This window comes from Accipiter gentilis, chromosome 1 (assembly GCF_929443795.1).
Source record: "Accipiter gentilis chromosome 1, bAccGen1.1, whole genome shotgun sequence".
In the NCBI taxonomy this organism is placed as follows: Eukaryota; Metazoa; Chordata; class Aves; order Accipitriformes; family Accipitridae; genus Astur; species Astur gentilis.
In genome coordinates, this window is record NC_064880.1 from 43,794,303 (window position 1) to 43,807,652 (window position 13,350).

At 42.1% G+C, this 13,350-nt stretch overlaps 1 protein-coding gene across 9 annotated transcripts in view; it reads left to right on the top strand.

Moving 5' to 3' along the window:
- Positions 1–13,350, top strand: part of KALRN (kalirin RhoGEF kinase) — a 529,910-nt gene that overhangs the window by 399,685 nt on the left and 116,875 nt on the right. Inside the window, exon 1 of one of the 9 annotated variants that reach the window (XM_049810190.1) lies at positions 12,731–12,753. The exons of the other annotated variants lie outside the window; for them this stretch is intronic. The gene's annotated coding sequence lies outside the window, so the exon portion shown is untranslated. Of the gene's footprint in view, positions 1–12,730; positions 12,754–13,350 lie in introns of those variants that run through there. 9 annotated transcript variants of the gene reach the window in all.

The following is a 13,350-nucleotide window of genomic DNA, read 5'->3' on the forward strand; positions in this document are numbered from 1 at the left end:
AGCCACAGGGAAGCACAGAGCTGGGCAGGCAGCGGAGGGAGGTGAGAGCTTGCGTGTGAAATGGAGACGTTAGACGTAAGGGAACAGGAGGAAGAGATCACACCACACACTGTATCATTATTTTGTTTTCTCTTTCCCCTTAGATCCCAGTAAGGGTTTACCTCTTCTCACCCCTAGGTCAAGTAGGGAAGAAAAGGCTTTGAGTTATGGGGAGGGTTATTCTCGTTGCTTCTGCGAGTCCTACTGTCTCTTCAGTAATCTGAGGCAGTATTTATTCTGGAGCCAAGTATTTTTGCTGCAGGATGCCCCAGGAGGCACTTCCCTGCCTTGGAGTCAGCATTCTCCCCACCTTGCATGCCTGGCAACCTACAGCTGAGAGACAGAGATGTCCAAAGCTTCCCCCAAGCCTTGGTTTCCAGAATCACAGTGCTGCTGCTATCCAGACAAACTTTATTTTTCTGTTTGGATCTTGCATCAGTTTAAAACCCACCAACAATCAAAATCAAATTCACCCTCCTCAAATGTGTGTGGGCGAGAAACAGAGGGGTGTGAAACATATGGCGCAACTCCACAACCCTTTTTCTCCCTGGGTTCATTTTTCCTGACACTACAGCATCACTTCCTGACCATACTTGCAAATAAACAATTATTGAAAGAACATGGCTGGACCACACATGCGTATTTTCCACTCTTGTAGAGAAAAGCTGTGTGTTGGCTGGTGGTTATTTATTTTCACAAGAGGCGGTTGGGTTTGTTGTCATGTCTTTAGGGCACTGTCTCTAGAAGTGCTGAGCCTTCTCAGCTTGCAGAGACTGCAGGAAGAATTAAGGGTGGGAACCAGCTGTACCCCACAGGTCTTGGGCCTCAGTTGGCGTTATTACTTCTAAAAGTTTTCCAGTGTTGATATTTACTGCGTGATCTTGAGGAGTCAATAGAAAGGGACAGCAGGGGGTCTACCCAAGGGAAGGAACACTTTCCTTAACCAAACCATGTGAAGTTCCTTTAAAATTGGAGTTGGAGTTATTAAACCATCAGTTAGAAGTGTGACATTTATAGAGAGAGAAGAAAGTAAACTGAAACACACACAGAGAAACTTCAGCTTCCTGGCTTGCTACAGATAATGCAGTGAGACCTGATTTTCATATGAATTTAACTGATTCTCCTTAGAAAGGTAAAGGGCCATGTCCTGCATCTGTTGCTACATATAAAACGGGAAAAGTGGCATTCGGCTGGCTGGTCTTTGCCTTCACAGTTAGGCACTGCACATCACGGAGGATCCTCCACCGTGCAGGCTGCCAGTGTGTGCTGGGGCACTGGAAAGGCTGACGGCACCCTGTCCCTGCTACCCCCCCCCCCCACCTTCCCAGCAGCAGACCCAGCAAGGGACACCTTCCCCCAGCTTTGTACTGGCTTAAACAGCTGCTGATGCAGGGTACAGGTTAGGGGCTGAGGGCTGTGGTTCGTGAATCACCTTCTGGCTTTTGTTGCAGTGGCTGAGCAGACTATGGCTGCATCCCCCCTCCCTCTGGGGCTGAAATGTAGCGGAGGTGTGAACCAGGCCTTCAGTGGTTGTTTTTGTGGGTTGTCTTTTGAATTCTCTGAGGTTTCATATTCTTTCAGAGGTTCTGGTCTCAGTGCTACATGCAGTTATTTTGCAGAAACACTCTTCCAGCCCTGAAGTTCTGCTGCCCCCACCCCGGCAACTGAACCTTTGGTACCTTTTGCCTTTATGAAACCTCTGCCCTTCAAGCTTTCTAGGAGAGAAATTTGAGGACTGAGAAAGGACTTTAAAAATCAACCCTTTCTCAAGCTCATCCAGTTGCTCCTTTATGACCTTCTCATTGTGTGATGCCTTTGTGTTATTTATGGGCACTTGGCCGCTCGTTTCCACAAAAAAAAGATAACATTGTTGAAGCTGAAATGCAATTAGGGATGTGGTACCGCAGAGAGGGAGGAAGGGGACAATGAGAGCTGCTAGGGTCAGAGATGCAAGGCAGAAAAGATAAGTCGTTTGAAGAAATGAAAAGAACACAGAATGAAATGTAAGTTTTGCTCCAGCAGGTCGAGGAAACTACCTCACTGTGCGCCAGGTGAATATCTGGCTCTGAGCCTCTTGTAGCTCCACACCACATCCAGCCCTTCAGGAATCCCTCGGCTGCTCCGGGTTTTGTTTCAGTAGTAGCAGGATTTGCCTCCAGCCTTTGAACAAAACACTTTCCCTGTGAGGGGGGTGAAAAATGAATAAAAATAGTTCAGTAAGAGCTGGGCTAAAGCGGATGTCTTCTAAACAAATATACAACTTATTTTCCATCTGCTGTTTCCCAGTCCCTTGTTGCTGTGAGAGAGAAAGAGCAGCACTGCTGCATTTCAGGAGAACCAGGATGTACCTCCCAGGGTGCAGATCTGAAAGGTGGCCACTAGCATGCGTGAACCTGGCATTTTTGTTGATAGGAGTCATATAGTAACTGCTAAAATTGATCCTAATGAATGAAGGCTTTCCTTTGCATTTCTTAATGTTATATCTGATGAATTCCCCAGAGAATTCTTCTGGGCATCTCATCCCTATGTAAAGACTAAGGCTAAGTGGCTTAATAGGATAAGTGCTTTATAAAGCAGCTCTGTATTATTTTAGTTGTCTTCTTTCATTTCAGTAACAAGCATAAGAGAATCTAATGTCCCCATTACACAGGGATTTGCAATCACCATTAATGGAGATAATTCCCCTCATGAGAAACAATATAAAATACCATCACAAGAACTAGAACACTTTTCTAGATTTTCTTTTTAATCACAATAGATTGTCTCTTGCTAAATTTCTTTGTGTTGTAGAGGAGAAAATAAATCTAGCAAAGAGAAGTGATTTTAAATCCTTAAGATAAACTCTACATGGGGAACAATAAAGGAGTGATTCTGAGTGTCCCAAGGCAGCATCTATATGATTGAGAAAAATGAAATAAAATCATGGCAGCTATTAACAGTTTAGTGAGTTTTAAATGAGTCCTGAATGATTGCAGAATTAGGAAGACTTTTTACCTTTTTCACGTTATCATCACTAACAGGAGAGGTCTCACTTACTGTTTGTTCTATTTTGACGGTAAATCCTGTTCTAACAAATAGTCAGGCAAGCTGCAAAAGAGCAACTGGCTTCAACTGCATGGTATGTCTATCTTATATTCTGTATTTGTAGATCTCAGTCACTGCAAAGCAGTCGGAGCCATTTTATGGCTGAGAAAACCAAGTCAAAGAGCAGTGATGTGATTTGCCAGAGCTCACGCTGCTGCCCCAGCATGGAGAGTTCTGTTTCAGTCCCACTTCATGCTGAATCCACTGGGCACCCTTTCTTATGGGACACCAACAGGCAGTACATGTTCAGAGATTTTCCTGACATCTGTATGGTGGTACAATACAGAATGTCATTTGTGTGCATCTTGTCTTCCTTGCCTTCAGTTTGGTCTGAATTAGCTGGCCAAATTTACCTGTTTTCATTATTCAAACTCTAGTTAGGCCAAACCTTCACAGACAGGGTTTGCATTTCTGTTTTGAGAGAGAAATTTGGCCCATTTTAGGAAGGATTTGATAGCTGCCCCATCTGGAAACAAATTAATTGCTCAAGGAGTGTTAGTGTATTTAGGATCCATTAAAAGCTAAAGGTGAGCCATGAAATTATTTCTGGATCCAAATATTTTTTTCCTAGGATCATAGTCATTCCAGGCTGGAATTTCAACTCAGCAATTTTGTTAAGCGTCTTATTTTAGTGGCAAATAAGATTAATTTAATTTAAAGCTTAACCTTATTAAGAAGTGATTCAGCTTTCTGTAACTGGACCTGAGCAGCTATGGAAGCAACTAGCAGCAAGGTTATCAAGCAGAAAAAGAGAGTGCTCCTACTGAATCTTGAGCAAGTGATGGGAGGCTTGGCATCCCATGCCAGTGACACAACATGGGACCCATACAGCAAAAATTATAAATAGATTTTCTGGTTTGCTTTGTCAGAGGAAGGGCAATGACCAGTGAATCGAACTGTGTTTAATATAGTCAACAATAGACAATGAACTGTGAGGGGTGTTTTTTAAACCCACTTTAAGTTTTTCATCAAGATAAAATTTTGTATGAAATTTCTTGCCTTACTGCTTGAGACAGAGCTGAAGTCATGCTCTTACCTGCATTTACCTGTGTGAAGAGCAAATCACTTTGGCCGTCAGGTTTGTAGAGGCTGCCAGCCACCATTGCTCCACCATGGGGGTTAAGAATCACTTGCCATGTCCTACTTTTTTTTCCAGGTACTTTATGTTCTTAAGAAAGCACTGGGCAAGGCTTGGTTTGACACTTCGTAGATTTAACTAGAAGTCTATAAATGTAGCAAGAACCTTGTTTTGTTCCTGGAAGCATTTTTGAGTTGGGAAAAAAAAAACTCTCTGGGACTGAATGCCAAGTTACAAATGAAATGTCCTGTAAGAATGAGAACATGCAAAGGAAGGAGAAGCCTTTAAAAAGCTGGTTTAATGTTATTTCTTCTTTTCAAAATGCAGAAGCAGCTTGCGGTGCTCAGAAGCTCTTGGAATTTGTTTTTTCATGTCTTTATACAGCAGTGGGGATTAATACATTGGTTTGTTTTTTAATGAAGTGAATCTTGGAACTGGATTTGAACGTTTGCTGCAAACACTTTTATTTGAATGCTTTCTTATTTATGGTGCTGTGCTTGGAATGTTATACATAGCATTATCTGACTATGAACTCTTACAACAAGATGGATTTTAGGATTAAATAAATTGTGAGCATTCCTTTTAAATTGCTGGAGCCAAAAAGGTTAGGAGTGTTAGATTATCCAGCTGCAGCCGTTCCCCCCGCATAGCCCAGTGGCATGTTACGGGGGCTGTGGTGGCTAAGCAGGAGGGAAGAAGTCACTGAAAGCAGCAATTGGATGTGGAGCTTGAATTGCACATCCTCTACTCACCACATAGGGTAGGTGACCAAACCACTTCACGAGTAGCAGGCAGAGAGAGGGAATGGTAGCCTTGATTCAGCACAATATAAGCTCCGTGCTAGGCATATATTTATTGTCCTTTGAAGTCAGTCAGATTTGAACCTTTTGTGCTTTGTTTGCTAAGTTGTGGTCAGTATGCCAAGTTACTTTTTTGCATTGCCAGGTTAGAACCAGCGTTATGAGCTGGTGTAACGTGCTAACGCAGGTGATTATTCCAGGAGCTGTTTGAGAGGCGGCACATTTCCATTATGTGACTGACTGGTCACGGTTATCTTTTTGGTGCAGAAAAACAGATGCTTTCTCTTTTCATCGCAAAATACAGAACTCACTCATGTAAAAGTGTTGCGTAAAAGTGCACATTTGAGTTGTCTGGATTCAGCTGCCCATCACACCTGTGCATTCCCACCTCTGCTTTTGGAAACCAATTATGAGTCCAGGCCAAACCCTGTCCCTTTTAAGTGTGTGGGGACTGACTTTAGTGGGAGTTGAATTTGTCTCCCCACTCAAGCAGGTTATTGCTTTGAACCTTTATGCTTGAAACTGGAGAGTTTTATGAGCCTGATTTTGTCTTTGAGCCAACACTAATCTTTTAGTCAAGCAAGGAAGAGGCATGTTTTTAAATCCAAAGATTAAACATTTCCTTTCTGCTGTGATACCTGTTTCCACTGAAGATTGTTAATTGCATGAAGAGTTGCTACCATTTACAGTCAGCTGTTCCTTGGAACAAGTCATCTTCTGTACACTCCTCTCCAGCTTCTGCTAAAGTGTGTTCTGGGGTGATTAAGTCTTATGCAAACAAACTCTTGACTGATCATTTCCTTACATGATCTCTCATATTCATGTGTTATTCTCCTCTCTGCTGCATAGTGTGCAGTGGTTTACTCCATCTTCAGTTTCCTGAAGTAAAAAATGATACTTCCTATCCTTCATTTCCGCATACATCTAGGATGTAAGATTCAACCTCTTTGTTGCTAGGAACTTTGTTCACTGATGCCAATTAGTCAATGAAGTGCTTTAGTCCCACCATCTGGTTTTCATTTCATTCCGTGATTTGGCTGGAAGAAATGATTGGCACAGTTACTCAGGTCAGTACGACTTGGTTGTACCTGCAGGCAGGGATTTTCTGGTTGCAAAGTGTAATCAGGCAAAGATATATTGTTTATCTTGTTTTATTGACTTCGAATACAGCAGAAATTAATGTCAACTTAAATGTCATTGTTGAGTAAGGCTTTTGCGTTAATGGGAAAGGAAAAGGAACAGGAAGAGGGAGGGCAGTAAATAATGAGTTGCTCAGTTCCACAAAAATGACAACAAGAGGTGTGAATTTTCGTAAGAGAGAACTAGCAGAAAGAGGAGAAGATATGAGGTGAACCTGTCTCACGTCAGTGGATAAACTGGGCATGTTTCAGCAAAATGGGCAACGGGAACATGTGATACTGGGACATTCTGGTCTGGTCTGTAGATTTGAACAGTAATGTGACTGTTTTGTGTGAGATTACCTGTAAAATGGAGAGGACAGGGTACTTGTGACAGCCCTTTGGTCTGACTGCCATGGTCGGTATTTTGCAAAGATCAGAAGCACTGTCAGGCAGTGTGACTGCATAGCAAGAGGTGGGAATGAAGAATCATGCCTAAAGAGCAAAAGGTGAGGAGCAGGAGAATGAGAACAGCAATAAAGCCTAGAGGCTGAAATAGGGAAAAGAACAGGGAGCGAGGGCGTGTGGAACAGCCCCAAGCAGTGGGTGGGAGTGAGTGCCTCACAGAGCAGAGGGATGGGCAAAGCCCCACCAGGTCTACAGTCCTCTGGGAGACTGGCTGTGCCCAGGTGGCCAAGTGTGTCTTGCTTGCCTGAGAGGAGCCTGGTGAGAGCAACCCTGGCAAGGGGCCCTTTGTGCCTTGATTGTCTGGCTGCAGCTGAAGAGGAATCTAATACCCTCCAAAGATACCAGGGAGCCTGTTAGCTGAGATTCCTTCTTCAGAAATGAGACAGTATCACTTAAAGATGCATTTTGTGCTGTTGTGCTAATGTCTTTCACAGAAGAGTAGGAGAAGCGGTTGGAATACTGTCTTTTGGAGCAGGCTCGCTGCAAGCAAATTACAGACCATGAGTAATGAATGCATTTTGATGGCAGAGCTTTTGATTTTACAACAGATTCATAACACCTTGGAGCACTTAGTACCTTGTTAGCCCAATTAGCGTACGCTAAAACTGCCAAAGCATGAACAGTTATTAATCACATGCCAAACTGTCCAAGATCATGCTTTGTTATTACTGCTGTGGCAGCTAAGAGTAGATTGGGAAAGAAGCATCTTCAAATGTCTAAATGCACAGACAGTTGATTACAGTAAAGCCAAAGAATACTGAATCAGAAATTGATACAATAAAACAAGCCATCATATCATAGACTGTCCTGCCTCATAGGCAGTGGAAGAGCTACAGTAGCGTATAAGTGGAAGTCGCTTATCCTGAAGCTATAAAAAGAGCCCTAAATGATTTGCGTTGAGCAATCGCTGATAGTACTGTTCCAACCCTTAGGCTGTACAGGTTGTTTCTAGCACGTTGCAGAAAAAGGAAGCATTAGTGAAACATGACTGCAGTGTGCAAGCAAACGGACGTGCACCTATGCATGCACTTGTATTGAGCAACTTCAGATTATAGCCATCGTGAGTCATTTTCAGTCTCTAGGGTTCACAACTAACATTAAAGTACAGTTCAGCTGTCAGGCACAGGTCATCCTTGACCTCTGTTGCAAGACAGCTTTTAAAGGTGTTAATGTAATGGGACCATTTGGTCCTGTGCAGAAGGAATGGGACAAGGGATCTGTGTCACAAATAAGCTGCATTAACATGTCCATTACGTAGTTGCTTTCCAATTTCTGTTCAAGTTCCCATAGCAGAGTCTCTTAAGCTAGAGGAATTGTCTAACCTACAGTAGTCAAAACTGATGTGGTTTCTAATGACATAGTAATGGGTGACTGTGTTCCTGCATGAGATATAAATAATACAAAAGATCCTGAGACACCTTCAGATATTGCATTTGACCTAAAAATGAAAAAAATAAGAGGATTCATAAGTGTCAGATCATTCCATTTCACCTGTGACTTGATGAAAAGATTGCAGTTCTCAAAATCTGCTACATCTTATTTTTAGTTAATACAATGGAATTGCAGACCTGGTATATTGACTCCAGGAATAACAACAAAACTATAAATAAAGAGCATGAGTTAATGATGGATTAAATCTGGTTCACGTAAGTAATGCCAGTTAGCACCTGTTTATAGAAAATAAAATTAAGCTAGCTTGGTATTTTTTTATGAGGTTATAATTCAGCTAGTAGAGGAAATAGTGTCTCAGGGATAGACTTTTGTGGCCATTTGATTTGGGCCACATGATATTTTTACTAACAAAGCAGAACAGTAGAAGATAAACGTGGCATGTATTAAATGGATCGAAAAGTGGCAAGCTGACAGATATAGATATAAATAGAATTATTATTGGGCAGGCAAGTTTGTAGAGAAATCCTGAAGAGATTTGTCCTTACCCTTGTGACAGGAGAAAGTTTTTAACTTAATTTTCTAAGGAAGCAAGGTTTTCTTTTGTGTTTTCCACATCTGTTTGTGCTCTGCCCTCTAATAACATTTGCACCCATTGGACAAATTTCAAGGAAATTGACAGAAGCTTCTGATCTCAAAAATAATTTCTATGGACATCAGCATAAGGATAGGAAGTGAGAACCAGAAGCTGCTCTAATTAGGAGAAATGCAGTAGTATGAACACATAGATTTATAGGGACACGCATTACTAGAGAATCCACATGGCTGAGAGACCTCGTAGATGCTTGACCCTCAGAAAAAGCTTCCACTGTAGCTGAAGACTGACCACACAGCCCAGATCTGTGGGGAGCTGGCCTGCACTGGTTCTGCTCCATGGGGAATACTAGTTATCCATGAGAAGCTGAAAAAACGAAAGTATGCCACCAATACCTGCAGCTGAGTGAGCAGTCAGGAGCAAAAAGAACAGCCTGCTGATCCAAATAGCTTAGTAACCTTGGCACAGGTAAACAGGGCAAGCCCTCGTACATGCAGATCTCATCGTCATGGAGGGAAGAGTATCAGCCACTCCTGTAAGTGCAGGGGTTAGCAACGGTTTGAGGAGACTAGTGATTTAAACCAAAGTTGTGGTGGCTTTTGCCTTGCTAGAAATGTGCTAATCCAAACTACATGTTTCTTGCAAAAAATAACCATTAGTTCAAATGCAAGCTTGTACTTGGTCTCATGAAAAAATGACTGGCACTATCCCCGTTTCCAAGGCACAGAAGGGATATAGGAGAGTGAAGCGGTCCAGGTTAAACATTGGACAAGAAGCAGAGTTGGAGTTAAAACCAAGATCATCTATGTCCCAGGCAGTGGCCTTCTGCTAGGTTATTTTAGCTTCTATATCTGTACGTTCCCATCTTTAAGCAGCAAATCAAGCCATGCAAACATAAAAAAAGCACCTTCCTTATATGAAAGTTCATAACAGCTTGGGGCATTCAGCACTCTTGAGACATAATTATGCTCTGCTCTGTTGCTAACTCTAAGCTTTTAATTATTTTGAAAACACATCTGTAACAGCATATACCAGAGCAACAGGGTAACAATAACAATAAAGTTGTGTTGTGTTCTTAGTATAAACTTTTTGGTTTGGGGTTTACGATTTATGTGTTCTGGAACTGGATTATTGCCTCATAAAACAATGCAGCAGCCTTTTCTCATTTAGTTAGCCATCCATTTTTATTAGGGTGCTCTATAGAATGCCTGCAATAATATTATAAAGGTGCAGAAGGTTCATTATTTCACAACAAGCGGCTAGCCAAGACCATTATTATTTTTACAACAGCCGGGCTTGCTATTGAAATATAGTTTTGAGTCTAACCTTTTTTTCCTCCTCCCTCTTTCTCTTTACCAAAAGCAGAGATGTGCAATTGTTCCTCTTCAGATTGCTTTTCCACTGCCTCACAAACATGTCATTTTCAGTGAAATGGATGGATTATAATGGGAACAGATCAGTGATAATGCATTACTGGAATACAGCCGTCCCCAAGAGAGCTTATAATAATATCCAGTCTTCCTAAGCTTTAAAATCTGCAGTTTGGACAGCCTATAGCTCTAATATGGAATCTAGTTCTGAATTTTCCTTGCACTTAACAATTCTTTGATGCTCAGTTATTGTTTGGGTTCTCCCCTCCCCATCACGTTGCCATGACAACTGCCTTGCATAAAATCCAGTGCTCAGACAATACAGCCGCTGCTTTAGAGAGGGGCTCCAGGCTCATAAAAGTTGAAATTGTTGCTCAAAGAGATTACTGAAGATTAATCACTCTGCTCTGAGCACCGCAGAGCAAATTTCTGAAAATCATGGTAATTAAATAACAAATACATGCAGGCGATGTGTTCTCCAAGTCAGGAGTGTTGACACCTGCTGGGAGTGGTGGAGTTATTGTAAATCTGTAGCAAAACCATCCATGGATATTATTCCTGCATATAGTTTCTTTATGCCAAATAGCTACAGTGTTTAATTAGCTGTGGTGGTTTTCCTCTGCCTGTTCTCTGGTTGTAAATTGAACATATTGACCAGGGCTTGCCACTGGGGCTGGAGCGGGCTGCCTTGTCTTGGGCTGGTGCTGGGTCCCCCGCTCGTTCAGCCTAATGGCCCCGTTGTTGAGACCAGCGCTCCGTTCCCTGCCACCGGCCTGTCGTAATTTTGTGGGCACATTACTGGTCGTAAGGAAGATGAATACAGAGCTGCAAATTGCTTGCGCTGAATCATAAAACAGGACTTGTTTCATGAGCCCATTAAGCACATGCCCCTAATGTTAAGCATATGCTGTGCTCTGCTCAATAGGAATAGAGTTAGCACTGGCTTGAGGTTAAGTGTATGTTTTTAAGTCCTGCACTGGTTTGAAGGTCTTGAGAGTTGTGAACCTCACTGGGACAATGAATTAAATACGTTGATTATATTTGCAAAAGTGTTAGCTATTTTCATATTCAGTAGTAACATCTTTAATATTACATGCCACGTTAGTTGTAACCAGCTGTCATGCAGCATGATTTAAAATTATCTTAACAGGAGTCGAAGAAAGGCATTTTGTCTTCCCCAAAGACAATAGTACACAGTTGGTTTAGAGTTTGCCTCCCTCTGAAGGTGAGCAGTAGTCCTCGGGATAGGCTCCAAAATCACATCTGTTCAAGAGCCGTATATTACAACCTTATGTTACTAAAATCAGAAGAAACATGTGTACTAGGAAAAGCCTAGCTTAGGAAAAAATCTCGTGTATTCTAAGGGGATAAAAATATTAACTCAAACCAGATGCATAAAGGCTGGAGCCATCTTTGTTCACTACAGCAGGTCTTCCAAAATCTGTTTCATATCGGGGCTGTCTGCCACATAAGATGTCTGTTTGTCCCCATTGAGAAACCTCCAAGTACGAGGAATTGTATGTTAACTTCCTCAAATCAGAAGCTTAGCCATCTGTTTTGGTTAATTAGTTAGCCTTTGGCTGAAGTTTAATCATTGTAGGAACGAGAGGTGAGGGAAGCAGTAGTCCTAGAGGGTTCACAGGGACTACGCCCATGAGACTGAATTCAGCATCAGGCCCCAGTGCTTAAATAAAGGGCAGATTTGCATTGCTGCACAGGGTGAAATCCCTGCCAGGCCAGCATGGCAGTCAGGCTGGTGAGGATGCACAGCTGTAATGAAACATACTTTATCGCTCCTTGAAGATTCTTTGGGTTTGTTTCCATATCCAGGACACGATCCTCTTTGAAAAACTGCTAGGTTCTCCCTTGGTGCAGTGAGAATAGCGATGATAATATTAAGTAAATTTGGACCTGCGAATTGGCTAACCTGGTGTTCATGGCCAAACTAGTCCAGCCTTCTCCTGCTTGTGGTGAGCTGTAGGCCTCGGGTAAATTGTAGCAAAAACCTAAGAAGCGTTCAGGCAGCTGGGCCAGCTTTTTTCCATTGGGGTTAGTCCGTGTCAATTGCTGCAAACTAGACACCTATAAAATTTATAATGTGTGGGTGCCTGTGCACAGAAATTTAGCTTCCTCAGTATTTACAGAATGTAAAACAGTCCTCCTTCTTTAAGGCTAGGATGAACATTTCTGTCACATTAGGAAGGCAACCTTATTTCATTCTGGAGCTGCTATTTAAACACTATGGGATCTCTTTAATCTTAGGCAAAGTTCAAAATGAGCTGTTTCAAACATCTGCTAACTATTATGGGCCATGCCTGCTAGTAGAAGTAATAAATTATGACCAAGAAGAGAATCAAATGTCTTAATAGTGTTTTTCTTCATTGCTTCAAAGTTTGTCCTCCTTCAGTGTTATCTGTTCTCTTTCTTAGCACAGTAGTCAACATGCCTGCAAAGAAGATTGTGCTGTGGGTGAGGTGGGTGGGATCGCAGTAGGATGAGGGTGACACCCTCTATTTTAAGTTAGGGGAAAAACAACAAACAACTTGGCTTCTCTTTTCCAGAGCAGAGAGAAAGCTAAATCAATCACAAAAACGCACCCTCTGTGCTACGTGCCAAAAACAAGATGGGTGGTTCTAGCAGAATATGGGAGAGAGGGCATTTCAGTTTCCTCCAAAGGGGAGATAACAGATCAGCTTTCTCGTTTGTCATGGAAACCTTTTGTCAACCCAGTAACAATGACGTCAAGGTGGCAGTGGCATAGGGACAGGGTTAGTTAATGTAGCACACACCTGTTGAACTGCCAGAGGGGAAGGTATGTTGGCTTTTACATTTTCCATCCCTGATTCTAAACTTTGGGTGGGGGTTTAGAAAGTGTTTTTCAAGTCCCGGGGCAGTTTTCCTGAGCTGTAGCAGATTCATACTGTGATCAGGTGGTGCTGGAGCTTTCACCCGCAAAGAAATCCAGCTAAGAGGCATTTGCTCAAGCAGTGCCATTCTACAAACCCTCCTCTTTTGGGTATCCTTTTGGAGGCTGGTGAGAGCAGACTTGTACCTCGAAAGAAGAGCACCAAATGCCTTCAGTGTGTTTGCTTTGCTTGAGAGTAAAGGTTTTGCTAGTGTTCACCAAAGAAGCTTCTTAGAAACACTTCTATAAAAAAGGAAAACCAAACCTATATTTATTACACAACATCTATAGCTGTAGATGTATAGCAGTAAGCTGTAGCCCATTTTTGGAATGACTGTTTTCCTGCCAATTTTTTACTGTAATGCTTTTGTGTTTAGTGTTGTTGACTGGCTACTTTTTATTTTTGTAAAGTGAGATTAGATCACTTTTTCACTTCATTCAGTGTTGCTTTTGTGACTACTTTCCCATTTTTAGTAATTGAAAAATGTTTAAAAATTCCTTTAA